The sequence below is a fragment of the Phalangium opilio genome, unplaced genomic scaffold (genome assembly GCF_054372755.1).
Source record: "Phalangium opilio isolate 3A_F unplaced genomic scaffold, DU_Popi_V2 ptg001170l_1, whole genome shotgun sequence".
Taxonomy (NCBI): Eukaryota; Metazoa; Arthropoda; class Arachnida; order Opiliones; family Phalangiidae; genus Phalangium; species Phalangium opilio.
Genome location: NW_028324255.1, coordinates 1,173,625 through 1,187,690, shown reverse-complemented (window position 1 = coordinate 1,187,690; position 14,066 = coordinate 1,173,625).

Genomic DNA, 14,066 nt, shown 5'->3' with positions numbered 1-14,066 from the left:
AGAAACCATCTAGAGTATACCTGGAGCGTCCTTTATAAATAGTCATAAATGAAACGAAACCTGAGACAGATCTCGAAAATGATTTCAATTATTACACTCTTCATTTTAGCCTTGAAAGCTGAATATCTTAATTCTGGCACATACGATCTTCATTTAGTTTAAATATGTTATTAGCCGTAAAAAACACTGTCAGAAACCATCTAGCGTATACCAGGAGCGTCCTTTATAAATAGTCATAAATGAAACGAAACCTGAGACAGATCTCGAAAATGATTTCAATTATTACACTCTTCATTTTAGCCTTGAAAGTTGAATATCTTAATTCTGGCACATACGATCTTCATTTAGTTTAAATATGTTATTATCCGTATAAAACACTGTCAGAAACCATCTAGCGTATACCAGGAACGTCCTTTATAAATAGTCATAAATGAAACGAAACCTGAGACAGATCTCGAAAATGATTTCAATTATTACACTGTTCATTTTAGCCTTGAAAGTTGAATATCTTAATTCTGGCACATACGATCTTCATTTAGTTTAAATATGTTATTATCCGTATAAAACACTGTCAGAAACCATCTAGCGTATACCAGGAACGTCCTTTATAAATAGTCATAAATGAAACGAAACCTGAGACAGATCTCGAAAATGATTTCAATTATTACACTGTTCATTTTAGCCTTGAAAGTTGAATATCTTAATTCTGGCACATACGATCTTCATTTAGTTTAAATATGTTATTAGCCGTAAAAAACACTGTCAGAAACCATCTAGCGTATACCAGGAGCGTCCTTTATAAATAGTCATAAATGAAACGAAACCTGAGACAGATCTCGAAAATGATTTCAATTATTACACTCTTCATTTTAGCCTTGAAAGTTGAATATCTTAATTCTGGCACATACGATCTTCATTTAGTTTAAATATGTTATTATCCGTATAAAACACTGTCAGAAACCATCTAGCGTATACCAGGAACGTCCTTTATAAATAGTCATAAATGAAACGAAACCTGAGACAGATCTCGAAAATGATTTCAATTATTACACTGTTCATTTTAGCCTTGAAAGTTGAATATCTTAATTCTGGCACATACGATCTTCATTTAGTTTAAATATGTTATTAGACGTAAAAAACACTGTCAGAAACCATCTAGCGTATACCAGGAGCGTCCTTTATAAATAGTCATAAATGAAACGAAACCTGAGACAGATCTCGAAAATGATTTCAATTATTACACTCTTCATTTTAGCCTTGAAAGTTGAATATCTTAATTCTGGCACATACGATCTTCATTTAGTTTAAATATGTTATTATCCGTATAAAACACTGTCAGAAACCATCTAGCGTATACCAGGAACGTCCTTTATAAATAGTCATAAATGAAACGAAACCTGAGACAGATCTCGAAAATGATTTCAATTATTACACTGTTCATTTTAGCCTTGAAAGTTGAATATCTTAATTCTGGCACATACGATCTTCATTTAGTTTAAATATGTTATTAGACGTAAAAAACACTGTCAGAAACCATCTAGCGTATACCAGGAGCGTCCTTTATAAATAGTCATAAATGAAACGAAACCTGAGACAGATCTCGAAAATGATTTCAATTATTACACTCTTCATTTTAGCCTTGAAAGTTGAATATCTTAATTCTGGCACATACGATCTTCATTTAGTTTAAATATGTTATTATCCGTATAAAACACTGTCAGAAACCATCTAGCGTATACCAGGAACGTCCTTTATAAATAGTCATAAATGAAACGAAACCTGAGACAGATCTCGAAAATGATTTCAATTATTACACTGTTCATTTTAGCCTTGAAAGTTGAATATCTTAATTCTGGCACATACGATCTTCATTTAGTTTAAATATGTTATTATCCGTATAAAAAACTGTCAGAAACCATCTAGCGTATACCAGGAACGTCCTTTATAAATAGTCATAAATGAAACGAAACCTGAGACAGATCTCGAAAATGATTTCAATTATTACACTGTTCATTTTAGCCTTGAAAGTTGAATATCTTAATTCTGGCACATACGATCTTCATTTAGTTTAAATATGTTATTAGCCGTAAAAAACACTGTCAGAAACCATCTAGCGTATACCAGGAACGTCCTTTATAAATAGTCATAAATGAAACGAAACCTGAGACAGATCTCGAAAATGATTTCAATTATTACACTGTTCATTTTAGCCTTGAAAGTTGAATATCTTAATTCTGGCACATACGATCTTCATTTAGTTTAAATATGTTATTAGCCGTAAAAAACACTGTCAGAAACCATCTAGCGTATACCAGGAGCGTCCTTTATAAATAGTCATAAATGAAACGAAACCTGAGACAGATCTCGAAAATGATTTCAATTATTACACTGTTCATTTTAGCCTTGAAAGTTGAATATCTTAATTCTGGCACATACGATCTTCATTTAGTTTAAATATGTTATTAGCCGTAAAAAACACTGTCAGAAACCATCTAGCGTATACCTGGAGCGTCCTTTATAAATAGTCATAAATGAAACGAAACCTGAGACAGATCTCGAAAATGATTTCAATTATTACACTCTTCATTTTAGCCTTGAAAGCTGAATATCTTAATTCTGGCACATACGATCTTCATTTAGTTTAAATATGTTATTAGCCGTAAAAAACACTGTCAGAAACCATCTAGCGTATACCAGGAGCGTCCTTTATAAATAGTCATAAATGAAACGAAACCTGAGACAGATCTCGAAAATGATTTCAATTATTACACTCTTCATTTTAGCCTTGAAAGTTGAATATCTTAATTCTGGCACATACGATCTTCATTTAGTTTAAATATGTTATTATCCGTATAAAACACTGTCAGAAACCATCTAGCGTATACCAGGAACGTCCTTTATAAATAGTCATAAATGAAACGAAACCTGAGACAGATCTCGAAAATGATTTCAATTATTACACTGTTCATTTTAGCCTTGAAAGTTGAATATCTTAATTCTGGCACATACGATCTTCATTTAGTTTAAATATGTTATTATCCGTATAAAACACTGTCAGAACCATCTAGCGTATACCAGGAACGTCCTTTATAAATAGTCATAAATGAAACGAAACCTGAGACAGATCTCGAAAATGATTTCAATTATTACACTGTTCATTTTAGCCTTGAAAGTTGAATATCTTAATTCTGGCACATACGATCTTCATTTAGTTTAAATATGTTATTAGCCGTAAAAAACACTGTCAGAAACCATCTAGCGTATACCAGGAGCGTCCTTTATAAATAGTCATAAATGAAACGAAACCTGAGACAGATCTCGAAAATGATTTCAATTATTACACTCTTCATTTTAGCCTTGAAAGTTGAATATCTTAATTCTGGCACATACGATCTTCATTTAGTTTAAATATGTTATTATCCGTATAAAACACTGTCAGAAACCATCTAGCGTATACCAGGAACGTCCTTTATAACTAGTCATAAATGAAACGAAACCTGAGACAGATCTCGAAAATGATTTAAATCATTACAACTGTTCATTTTAGCCTTGAAAGTTGAATATCTTAATTCTGGCACATACGATCTTCATTTAGTTTAAATATGTTATTAGACGTAAAAAACACTGTCAGAAACCATCTAGCGTATACCAGGAGCGTCCTTTATAAATAGTCATAAATGAAACGAAACCTGAGACAGATCTCGAAAATGATTTCAATTATTACACTCTTCATTTTAGCCTTGAAAGTTGAATATCTTAATTCTGGCACATACGATCTTCATTTAGTTTAAATATGTTATTATCCGTATAAAACACTGTCAGAAACCATCTAGCGTATACCAGGAACGTCCTTTATAAATAGTCATAAATGAAACGAAACCTGAGACAGATCTCGAAAATGATTTCAATTATTACACTGTTCATTTTAGCCTTGAAAGTTGAATATCTTAATTCTGGCACATACGATCTTCATTTAGTTTAAATATGTTATTATCCGTATAAAAAACTGTCAGAAACCATCTAGCGTATACCAGGAACGTCCTTTATAAATAGTCATAAATGAAACGAAACCTGAGACAGATCTCGAAAATGATTTCAATTATTACACTGTTCATTTTAGCCTTGAAAGTTGAATATCTTAATTCTGGCACATACGATCTTCATTTAGTTTAAATATGTTATTAGCCGTAAAAAACACTGTCAGAAACCATCTAGCGTATACCAGGAACGTCCTTTATAAATAGTCATAAATGAAACGAAACCTGAGACAGATCTCGAAAATGATTTCAATTATTACACTGTTCATTTTAGCCTTGAAAGTTGAATATCTTAATTCTGGCACATACGATCTTCATTTAGTTTAAATATGTTATTAGCCGTAAAAAACACTGTCAGAAACCATCTAGCGTATACCAGGAGCGTCCTTTATAAATAGTCATAAATGAAACGAAACCTGAGACAGATCTCGAAAATGATTTCAATTATTACACTCTTCATTTTAGCCTTGAAAGTTGAATATCTTAATTCTGGCACATACGATCTTCATTTAGTTTAAATATGTTATTATCCGTATAAAACACTGTCAGAAACCATCTAGCGTATACCAGGAACGTCCTTTATAAATAGTCATAAATGAAACGAAACCTGAGACAGATCTCGAAAATGATTTCAATTATTACACTGTTCATTTTAGCCTTGAAAGTTGAATATCTTAATTCTGGCACATACGATCTTCATTTAGTTTAAATATGTTATTAGACGTAAAAAACACTGTCAGAAACCATCTAGCGTATACCAGGAGCGTCCTTTATAAATAGTCATAAATGAAACGAAACCTGAGACAGATCTCGAAAATGATTTCAATTATTACACTCTTCATTTTAGCCTTGAAAGTTGAATATCTTAATTCTGGCACATACGATCTTCATTTAGTTTAAATATGTTATTATCCGTATAAAACACTGTCAGAAACCATCTAGCGTATACCAGGAACGTCCTTTATAAATAGTCATAAATGAAACGAAACCTGAGACAGATCTCGAAAATGATTTCAATTATTACACTGTTCATTTTAGCCTTGAAAGTTGAATATCTTAATTCTGGCACATACGATCTTCATTTAGTTTAAATATGTTATTATCCGTATAAAAAACTGTCAGAAACCATCTAGCGTATACCAGGAACGTCCTTTATAAATAGTCATAAATGAAACGAAACCTGAGACAGATCTCGAAAATGATTTCAATTATTACACTGTTCATTTTAGCCTTGAAAGTTGAATATCTTAATTCTGGCACATACGATCTTCATTTAGTTTAAATATGTTATTAGCCGTAAAAAACACTGTCAGAAACCATCTAGCGTATACCAGGAACGTCCTTTATAAATAGTCATAAATGAAACGAAACCTGAGACAGATCTCGAAAATGATTTCAATTATTACACTGTTCATTTTAGCCTTGAAAGTTGAATATCTTAATTCTGGCACATACGATCTTCATTTAATTTAAATATGTTATTAGCCGTAAAAAACACTGTCAGAAACCATCTAGCGTATACCAGGAGCGTCCTTTATAAATAGTCATAAATGAAACGAAACCTGAGACAGATCTCGAAAATGATTTCAATTATTACACTGTTCATTTTAGCCTTGAAAGTTGAATATCTTAATTCTGGCACATACGATCTTCATTTAGTTTAAATATGTTATTAGCCGTAAAAAACACTGTCAGAAACCATCTAGCGTATACCTGGAGCGTCCTTTATAAATAGTCATAAATGAAACGAAACCTGAGACAGATCTCGAAAATGATTTCAATTATTACACTCTTCATTTTAGCCTTGAAAGCTGAATATCTTAATTCTGGCACATACGATCTTCATTTAGTTTAAATATGTTATTAGCCGTAAAAAACACTGTCAGAAACCATCTAGCGTATACCAGGAGCGTCCTTTATAAATAGTCATAAATGAAACGAAACCTGAGACAGATCTCGAAAATGATTTCAATTATTACACTCTTCATTTTAGCCTTGAAAGTTGAATATCTTAATTCTGGCACATACGATCTTCATTTAGTTTAAATATGTTATTATCCGTATAAAACACTGTCAGAAACAATCTAGCGTATACCAGGAACGTCCTTTATAAATAGTCATAAATGAAACGAAACCTGAGACAGATCTCGAAAATGATTTCAATTATTACACTGTTCATTTTAGCCTTGAAAGTTGAATATCTTAATTCTGGCACATACGATCTTCATTTAGTTTAAATATGTTATTATCCGTATAAAACACTGTCAGAAACCATCTAGCGTATACCAGGAACGTCCTTTATAAATAGTCATAAATGAAACGAAACCTGAGACAGATCTCGAAAATGATTTCAATTATTACACTGTTCATTTTAGCCTTGAAAGTTGAATATCTTAATTCTGGCACATACGATCTTCATTTAGTTTAAATATGTTATTAGCCGTAAAAAACACTGTCAGAAACCATCTAGCGTATACCAGGAGCGTCCTTTATAAATAGTCATAAATGAAACGAAACCTGAGACAGATCTCGAAAATGATTTCAATTATTACACTCTTCATTTTAGCCTTGAAAGTTGAATATCTTAATTCTGGCACATACGATCTTCATTTAGTTTAAATATGTTATTATCCGTATAAAACACTGTCAGAAACCATCTAGCGTATACCAGGAACGTCCTTTATAAATAGTCATAAATGAAACGAAACCTGAGACAGATCTCGAAAATGATTTCAATTATTACACTGTTCATTTTAGCCTTGAAAGTTGAATATCTTAATTCTGGCACATACGATCTTCATTTAGTTTAAATATGTTATTAGACGTAAAAAACACTGTCAGAAACCATCTAGCGTATACCAGGAGCGTCCTTTATAAATAGTCATAAATGAAACGAAACCTGAGACAGATCTCGAAAATGATTTCAATTATTACACTCTTCATTTTAGCCTTGAAAGTTGAATATCTTAATTCTGGCACATACGATCTTCATTTAGTTTAAATATGTTATTATCCGTATAAAACACTGTCAGAAACCATCTAGCGTATACCAGGAACGTCCTTTATAAATAGTCATAAATGAAACGAAACCTGAGACAGATCTCGAAAATGATTTCAATTATTACACTGTTCATTTTAGCCTTGAAAGTTGAATATCTTAATTCTGGCACATACGATCTTCATTTAGTTTAAATATGTTATTATCCGTATAAAAAACTGTCAGAAACCATCTAGCGTATACCAGGAACGTCCTTTATAAATAGTCATAAATGAAACGAAACCTGAGACAGATCTCGAAAATGATTTCAATTATTACACTGTTCATTTTAGCCTTGAAAGTTGAATATCTTAATTCTGGCACATACGATCTTCATTTAGTTTAAATATGTTATTAGCCGTAAAAAACACTGTCAGAAACCATCTAGCGTATACCAGGAACGTAATTTATAAATAGTCATAAATGAAACGAAACCTGAGACAGATCTCGAAAATGATTTTAATTATTACACTGTTCATTTTAGCCTTGAAAGTTGAATATCTTAATTCTGGCACATACGATCTTCATTTAGTTTAAATATGTTATTAGCCGTAAAAAACACTGTCAGAAACCATCTAGCGTATACCAGGAGCGTCCTTTATAAATAGTCATAAATGAAACGAAACCTGAGACAGATCTCGAAAATGATTTCAATTATTACACTCTTCATTTTAGCCTTGAAAGTTGAATATCTTAATTCTGGCACATACGATCTTCATTTAGTTTAAATATGTTATTATCCGTATAAAACACTGTCAGAAACCATCTAGCGTATACCAGGAACGTCCTTTATAAATAGTCATAAATGAAACGAAACCTGAGACAGATCTCGAAAATGATTTCAATTATTACACTGTTCATTTTAGCATTGAAAGTTGAATATCTTAATTCTGGCACATACGATCTTCATTTAGTTTAAATATGTTATTAGACGTAAAAAACACTGTCAGAAACCATCTAGCGTATACCAGGAGCGTCCTTTATAAATAGTCATAAATGAAACGAAACCTGAGACAGATCTCGAAAATGATTTCAATTATTACACTCTTCATTTTAGCCTTGAAAGTTGAATATCTTAATTCTGGCACATACGATCTTCATTTAGTTTAAATATGTTATTATCCGTATAAAACACTGTCAGAAACCATCTAGCGTATACCAGGAACGTCCTTTATAAATAGTCATAAATGAAACGAAACCTGAGACAGATCTCGAAAATGATTTCAATTATTACACTGTTCATTTTAGCCTTGAAAGTTGAATATCTTAATTCTGGCACATACGATCTTCATTTAGTTTAAATATGTTATTATCCGTATAAAAAACTGTCAGAAACCATCTAGCGTATACCAGGAACGTCCTTTATAAATAGTCATAAATGAAACGAAACCTGAGACAGATCTCGAAAATGATTTCAATTATTACACTGTTCATTTTAGCCTTGAAAGTTGAATATCTTAATTCTGGCACATACGATCTTCATTTAGTTTAAATATGTTATTAGCCGTAAAAAACACTGTCAGAAACCATCTAGCGTATACCTGGAGCGTCCTTTATAAATAGTCATAAATGAAACGAAACCTGAGACAGATCTCGAAAATGATTTCAATTATTACACTCTTCATTTTAGCCTTGAAAGCTGAATATCTTAATTCTGGCACATACGATCTTCATTTAGTTTAAATATGTTATTAGCCGTAAAAAACACTGTCAGAAACCATCTAGCGTATACCAGGAGCGTCCTTTATAAATAGTCATAAATGAAACGAAACCTGAGACAGATCTCGAAAATGATTTCAATTATTACACTCTTCATTTTAGCCTTGAAAGTTGAATATCTTAATTCTGGCACATACGATCTTCATTTAGTTTAAATATGTTATTATCCGTATAAAACACTGTCAGAAACCATCTAGCGTATACCAGGAACGTCCTTTATAAATAGTCATAAATGAAACGAAACCTGAGACAGATCTCGAAAATGATTTCAATTATTACACTGTTCATTTTAGCCTTGAAAGTTGAATATCTTAATTCTGGCACATACGATCTTCATTTAGTTTAAATATGTTATTATCCGTATAAAACACTGTCAGAAACCATCTAGCGTATACCAGGAACGTCCTTTATAAATAGTCATAAATGAAACGAAACCTGAGACAGATCTCGAAAATGATTTCAATTATTACACTGTTCATTTTAGCCTTGAAAGTTGAATATCTTAATTCTGGCACATACGATCTTCATTTAGTTTAAATATGTTATTAGCCGTAAAAAACACTGTCAGAAACCATCTAGCGTATACCAGGAGCGTCCTTTATAAATAGTCATAAATGAAACGAAACCTGAGACAGATCTCGAAAATGATTTCAATTATTACACTCTGAATTTTAGCCTTGAAAGTTGAATATCTTAATTCTGGCACATACGATCTTCATTTAGTTTAAATATGTTATTATCCGTATAAAACACTGTCAGAAACCATCTAGCGTATACCAGGAACGTCCTTTATAAATAGTCATAAATGAAACGAAACCTGAGACAGATCTCGAAAATGATTTCAATTATTACACTGTTCATTTTAGCCTTGAAAGTTGAATATCTTAATTCTGGCACATACGATCTTCATTTAGTTTAAATATGTTATTAGCCGTAAAAAACACTGTCAGAAACCATCTAGCGTATACCAGGAGCGTCCTTTATAAATAGTCATAAATGAAACGAAACCTGAGACAGATCTCGAAAATGATTTCAATTATTACACTCTTCATTTTAGCCTTGAAAGTTGAATATCTTAATTCTGGCACATACGATCTTCATTTAGTTTAAATATGTTATTATCCGTATAAAACACTGTCAGAAACCATCTAGCGTATACCAGGAACGTCCTTTATAAATAGTCATAAATGAAACGAAACCTGAGACAGATCTCGAAAATGATTTCAATTATTACACTGTTCATTTTAGCCTTGAAAGTTGAATATCTTAATTCTGGCACATACGATCTTCATTTAGTTTAAATATGTTATTAGCCGTAAAAAACACTGTCAGAAACCATCTAGCGTATACCAGGAACGTCCTTTATAAATAGTCATAAATGAAACGAAACCTGAGACAGATCTCGAAAATGATTTCAATTATTACACTCTTCATTTTAGCCTTGAAAGTTGAATATCTTAATTCTGGCACATACGATCTTCATTTAGTTTAAATATGTTATTATCCGTATAAAACACTGTCAGAAACCATCTAGCGTATACCAGGAACGTCCTTTATAAATAGTCATAAATGAAACGAAACCTGAGACAGATCTCGAAAATGATTTCAATTATTACACTGTTCATTTTAGCCTTGAAAGTTGAATATCTTAATTCTGGCACATACGATCTTCATTTAGTTTAAATATGTTATTATCCGTATAAAACACTGTCAGAAACCATCTAGCGTATACCAGGAACGTCCTTTATAAATAGTCATAAATGAAACGAAACCTGAGACAGATCTCGAAAATGATTTCAATTATTACACTGTTCATTTTAGCCTTGAAAGTTGAATATCTTAATTCTGGCACATACGATCTTCATTTAGTTTATATATGTTATTATCCGTATAAAACACTGTCAGAAACCATCTAGCGTATACCAGGAACGTCCTTTATAAATAGTCATAAATGAAACGAAACCTGAGACAGATCTCGAAAATGATTTCAATTATTACACTGTTCATTTTAGCCTTGAAAGTTGAATATCTTAATTCTGGCACATACGATCTTCATTTAGTTTAAATATGTTATTAGCCGTAAAAAACACTGTCAGAAACCATCTAGCGTATACCAGGAGCGTCCTTTATAAATAGTCATAAATGAAACGAAACCTGAGACAGATCTCGAAAATGATTTCAATTATTACACTCTTCATTTTAGCCTTGAAAGTTGAATATCTTAATTCTGGCACATACGATCTTCATTTAGTTTAAATATGTTATTATCCGTATAAAACACTGTCAGAAACCATCTAGCGTATACCAGGAACGTCCTTTATAAATAGTCATAAATGAAACGAAACCTGAGACAGATCTCGAAAATGATTTCAATTATTACACTGTTCATTTTAGCCTTGAAAGTTGAATATCTTAATTCTGGCACATACGATCTTCATTTAGTTTAAATATGTTATTAGCCGTAAAAAACGCTGTCAGAAACCATCTAGCGTATACCAGGAACGTCCTTTATAAATAGTCATAAATGAAACGAAACCTGAGACAGATCTCGAAAATGATTTCAATTATTACACTGTTCATTTTAGCCTTGAAAGTTGAATATCTTAATTCTGGCACATACGATCTTCATTTAGTTTAAATATGTTATTAGCCGTAAAAAACACTGTCAGAAACCATCTAGCGTATACCAGGAGCGTCCTTTATAAATAGTCATAAATGAAACGAAACCTGAGACAGATCTCGAAAATGATTTCAATTATTACACTCTGAATTTTAGCCTTGAAAGTTGAATATCTTAATTCTGGCACATACGATCTTCATTTAGTTTAAATATGTTATTATCCGTATAAAACACTGTCAGAAACCATCTAGCGTATACCAGGAACGTCCTTTATAAATAGTCATAAATGAAACGAAACCTGAGACAGATCTCGAAAATGATTTCAATTATTACACTGTTCATTTTAGCCTTGAAAGTTGAATATCTTAATTCTGGCACATACGATCTTCATTTAGTTTAAATATGTTATTAGCCGTAAAAAACACTGTCAGAAACCATCTAGCGTATACCAGGAGCGTCCTTTATAAATAGTCATAAATGAAACGAAACCTGAGACAGATCTCGAAAATGATTTCAATTATTACACTCTTCATTTTAGCCTTGAAAGTTGAATATCTTAATTCTGGCACATACGATCTTCATTTAGTTTAAATATGTTATTATCCGTATAAAACACTGTCAGAAACCATCTAGCGTATACCAGGAACGTCCTTTATAAATAGTCATAAATGAAACGAAACCTGAGACAGATCTCGAAAATGATTTCAATTATTACACTGTTCATTTTAGCCTTGAAAGTTGAATATCTTAATTCTGGCACATACGATCTTCATTTAGTTTAAATATGTTATTAGCCGTAAAAAACACTGTCAGAAACCATCTAGCGTATACCAGGAACGTCCTTTATAAATAGTCATAAATGAAACGAAACCTGAGACAGATCTCGAAAATGATTTCAATTATTACACTGTTCATTTTAGCCTTGAAAGTTGAATATCTTAATTCTGGCACATACGATCTTCATTTAGTTTAAATATGTTATTATCCGTATAAAACACTGTCAGAAACCATCTAGCGTATACCAGGAACGTCCTTTATAAATAGTCATAAATGAAACGAAACCTGAGACAGATCTCGAAAATGATTTCAATTATTACACTGTTCATTTTAGCCTTGAAAGTTGAATATCTTAATTCTGGCACATACGATCTTCATTTAGTTTAAATATGTTATTATCCGTATAAAACACTGTCAGAAACCATCTAGCGTATACCAGGAACGTCCTTTATAAATAGTCATAAATGAAACGAAACCTGAGACAGATCTCGAAAATGATTTCAATTATTACACTGTTCATTTTAGCCTTGAAAGTTGAATATCTTAATTCTGGCACATACGATCTTCATTTAGTTTAAATATGTTATTAGCCGTAAAAAACACTGTCAGAAACCATCTAGCGTATACCAGGAGCGTCCTTTATAAATAGTCATAAATGAAACGAAACCTGAGACAGATCTCGAAAATGATTTCAATTATTACACTCTTCATTTTAGCCTTGAAAGTTGAATATCTTAATTCTGGCACATACGATCTTCATTTAGTTTAAATATGTTATTATCCGTATAAAACACTGTCAGAAACCATCTAGCGTATACCAGGAACGTCCTTTATAAATAGTCATAAATGAAACGAAACCTGAGACAGATCTCGAAAATGATTTCAATTATTACACTGTTCATTTTAGCCTTGAAAGTTGAATATCTTAATTCTGGCACATACGATCTTCATTTAGTTTAAATATGTTATTATCCGTATAAAACACTGTCAGAAACCATCTAGCGTATACCAGGAACGTCCTTTATAAATAGTCATAAATGAAACGAAACCTGAGACAGATCTCGAAAATGATTTCAATTATTACACTGTTCATTTTAGCCTTGAAAGTTGAATATCTTAATTCTGGCACATACGATCTTCATTTAGTTTAAATATGTTATTAGCCGTAAAAAACACTGTCAGAAACCATCTAGCGTATACCAGGAGCGTCCTTTATAAATAGTCATAAATGAAACGAAACCTGAGACAGATCTCGAAAATGATTTCAATTATTACACTGTTCATTTTAGCCTTGAAAGTTGAATATCTTAATTCTGGCACATACGATCTTCATTTAGTTTAAATATGTTATTATCCGTATAAAACACTGTCAGAAACCATCTAGCGTATACCAGGAACGTCCTTTATAAATAGTCATAAATGAAACGAAACCTGAGACAGATCTCGAAAATGATTTCAATTATTACACTGTTCATTTTAGCCTTGAAAGTTGAATATCTTAATTCTGGCACATACGATCTTCATTTAGTTTAAATATGTTATTATCCGTATAAAACACTGTCAGAAACCATCTAGCGTATACCAGGAACGTCCTTTATAAATAGTCATAAATGAAACGAAACCTGAGACAGATCTCGAAAATGATTTCAATTATTACACTGTTCATTTTAGCCTTGAAAGTTGAATATCTTAATTCTGGCACATACGATCTTCATTTAGTTTAAATATGTTATTAGCCGTAAAAAACACTGTCAGAAACCATCTAGCGTATACCAGGAGCGTCCTTTATAAATAGTCATAAATGAAACGAAACCTGAGACAGATCTCGAAAATGATTTCAATTATTACACTCTTCATTTTAGCCTTGAAAGTTGAA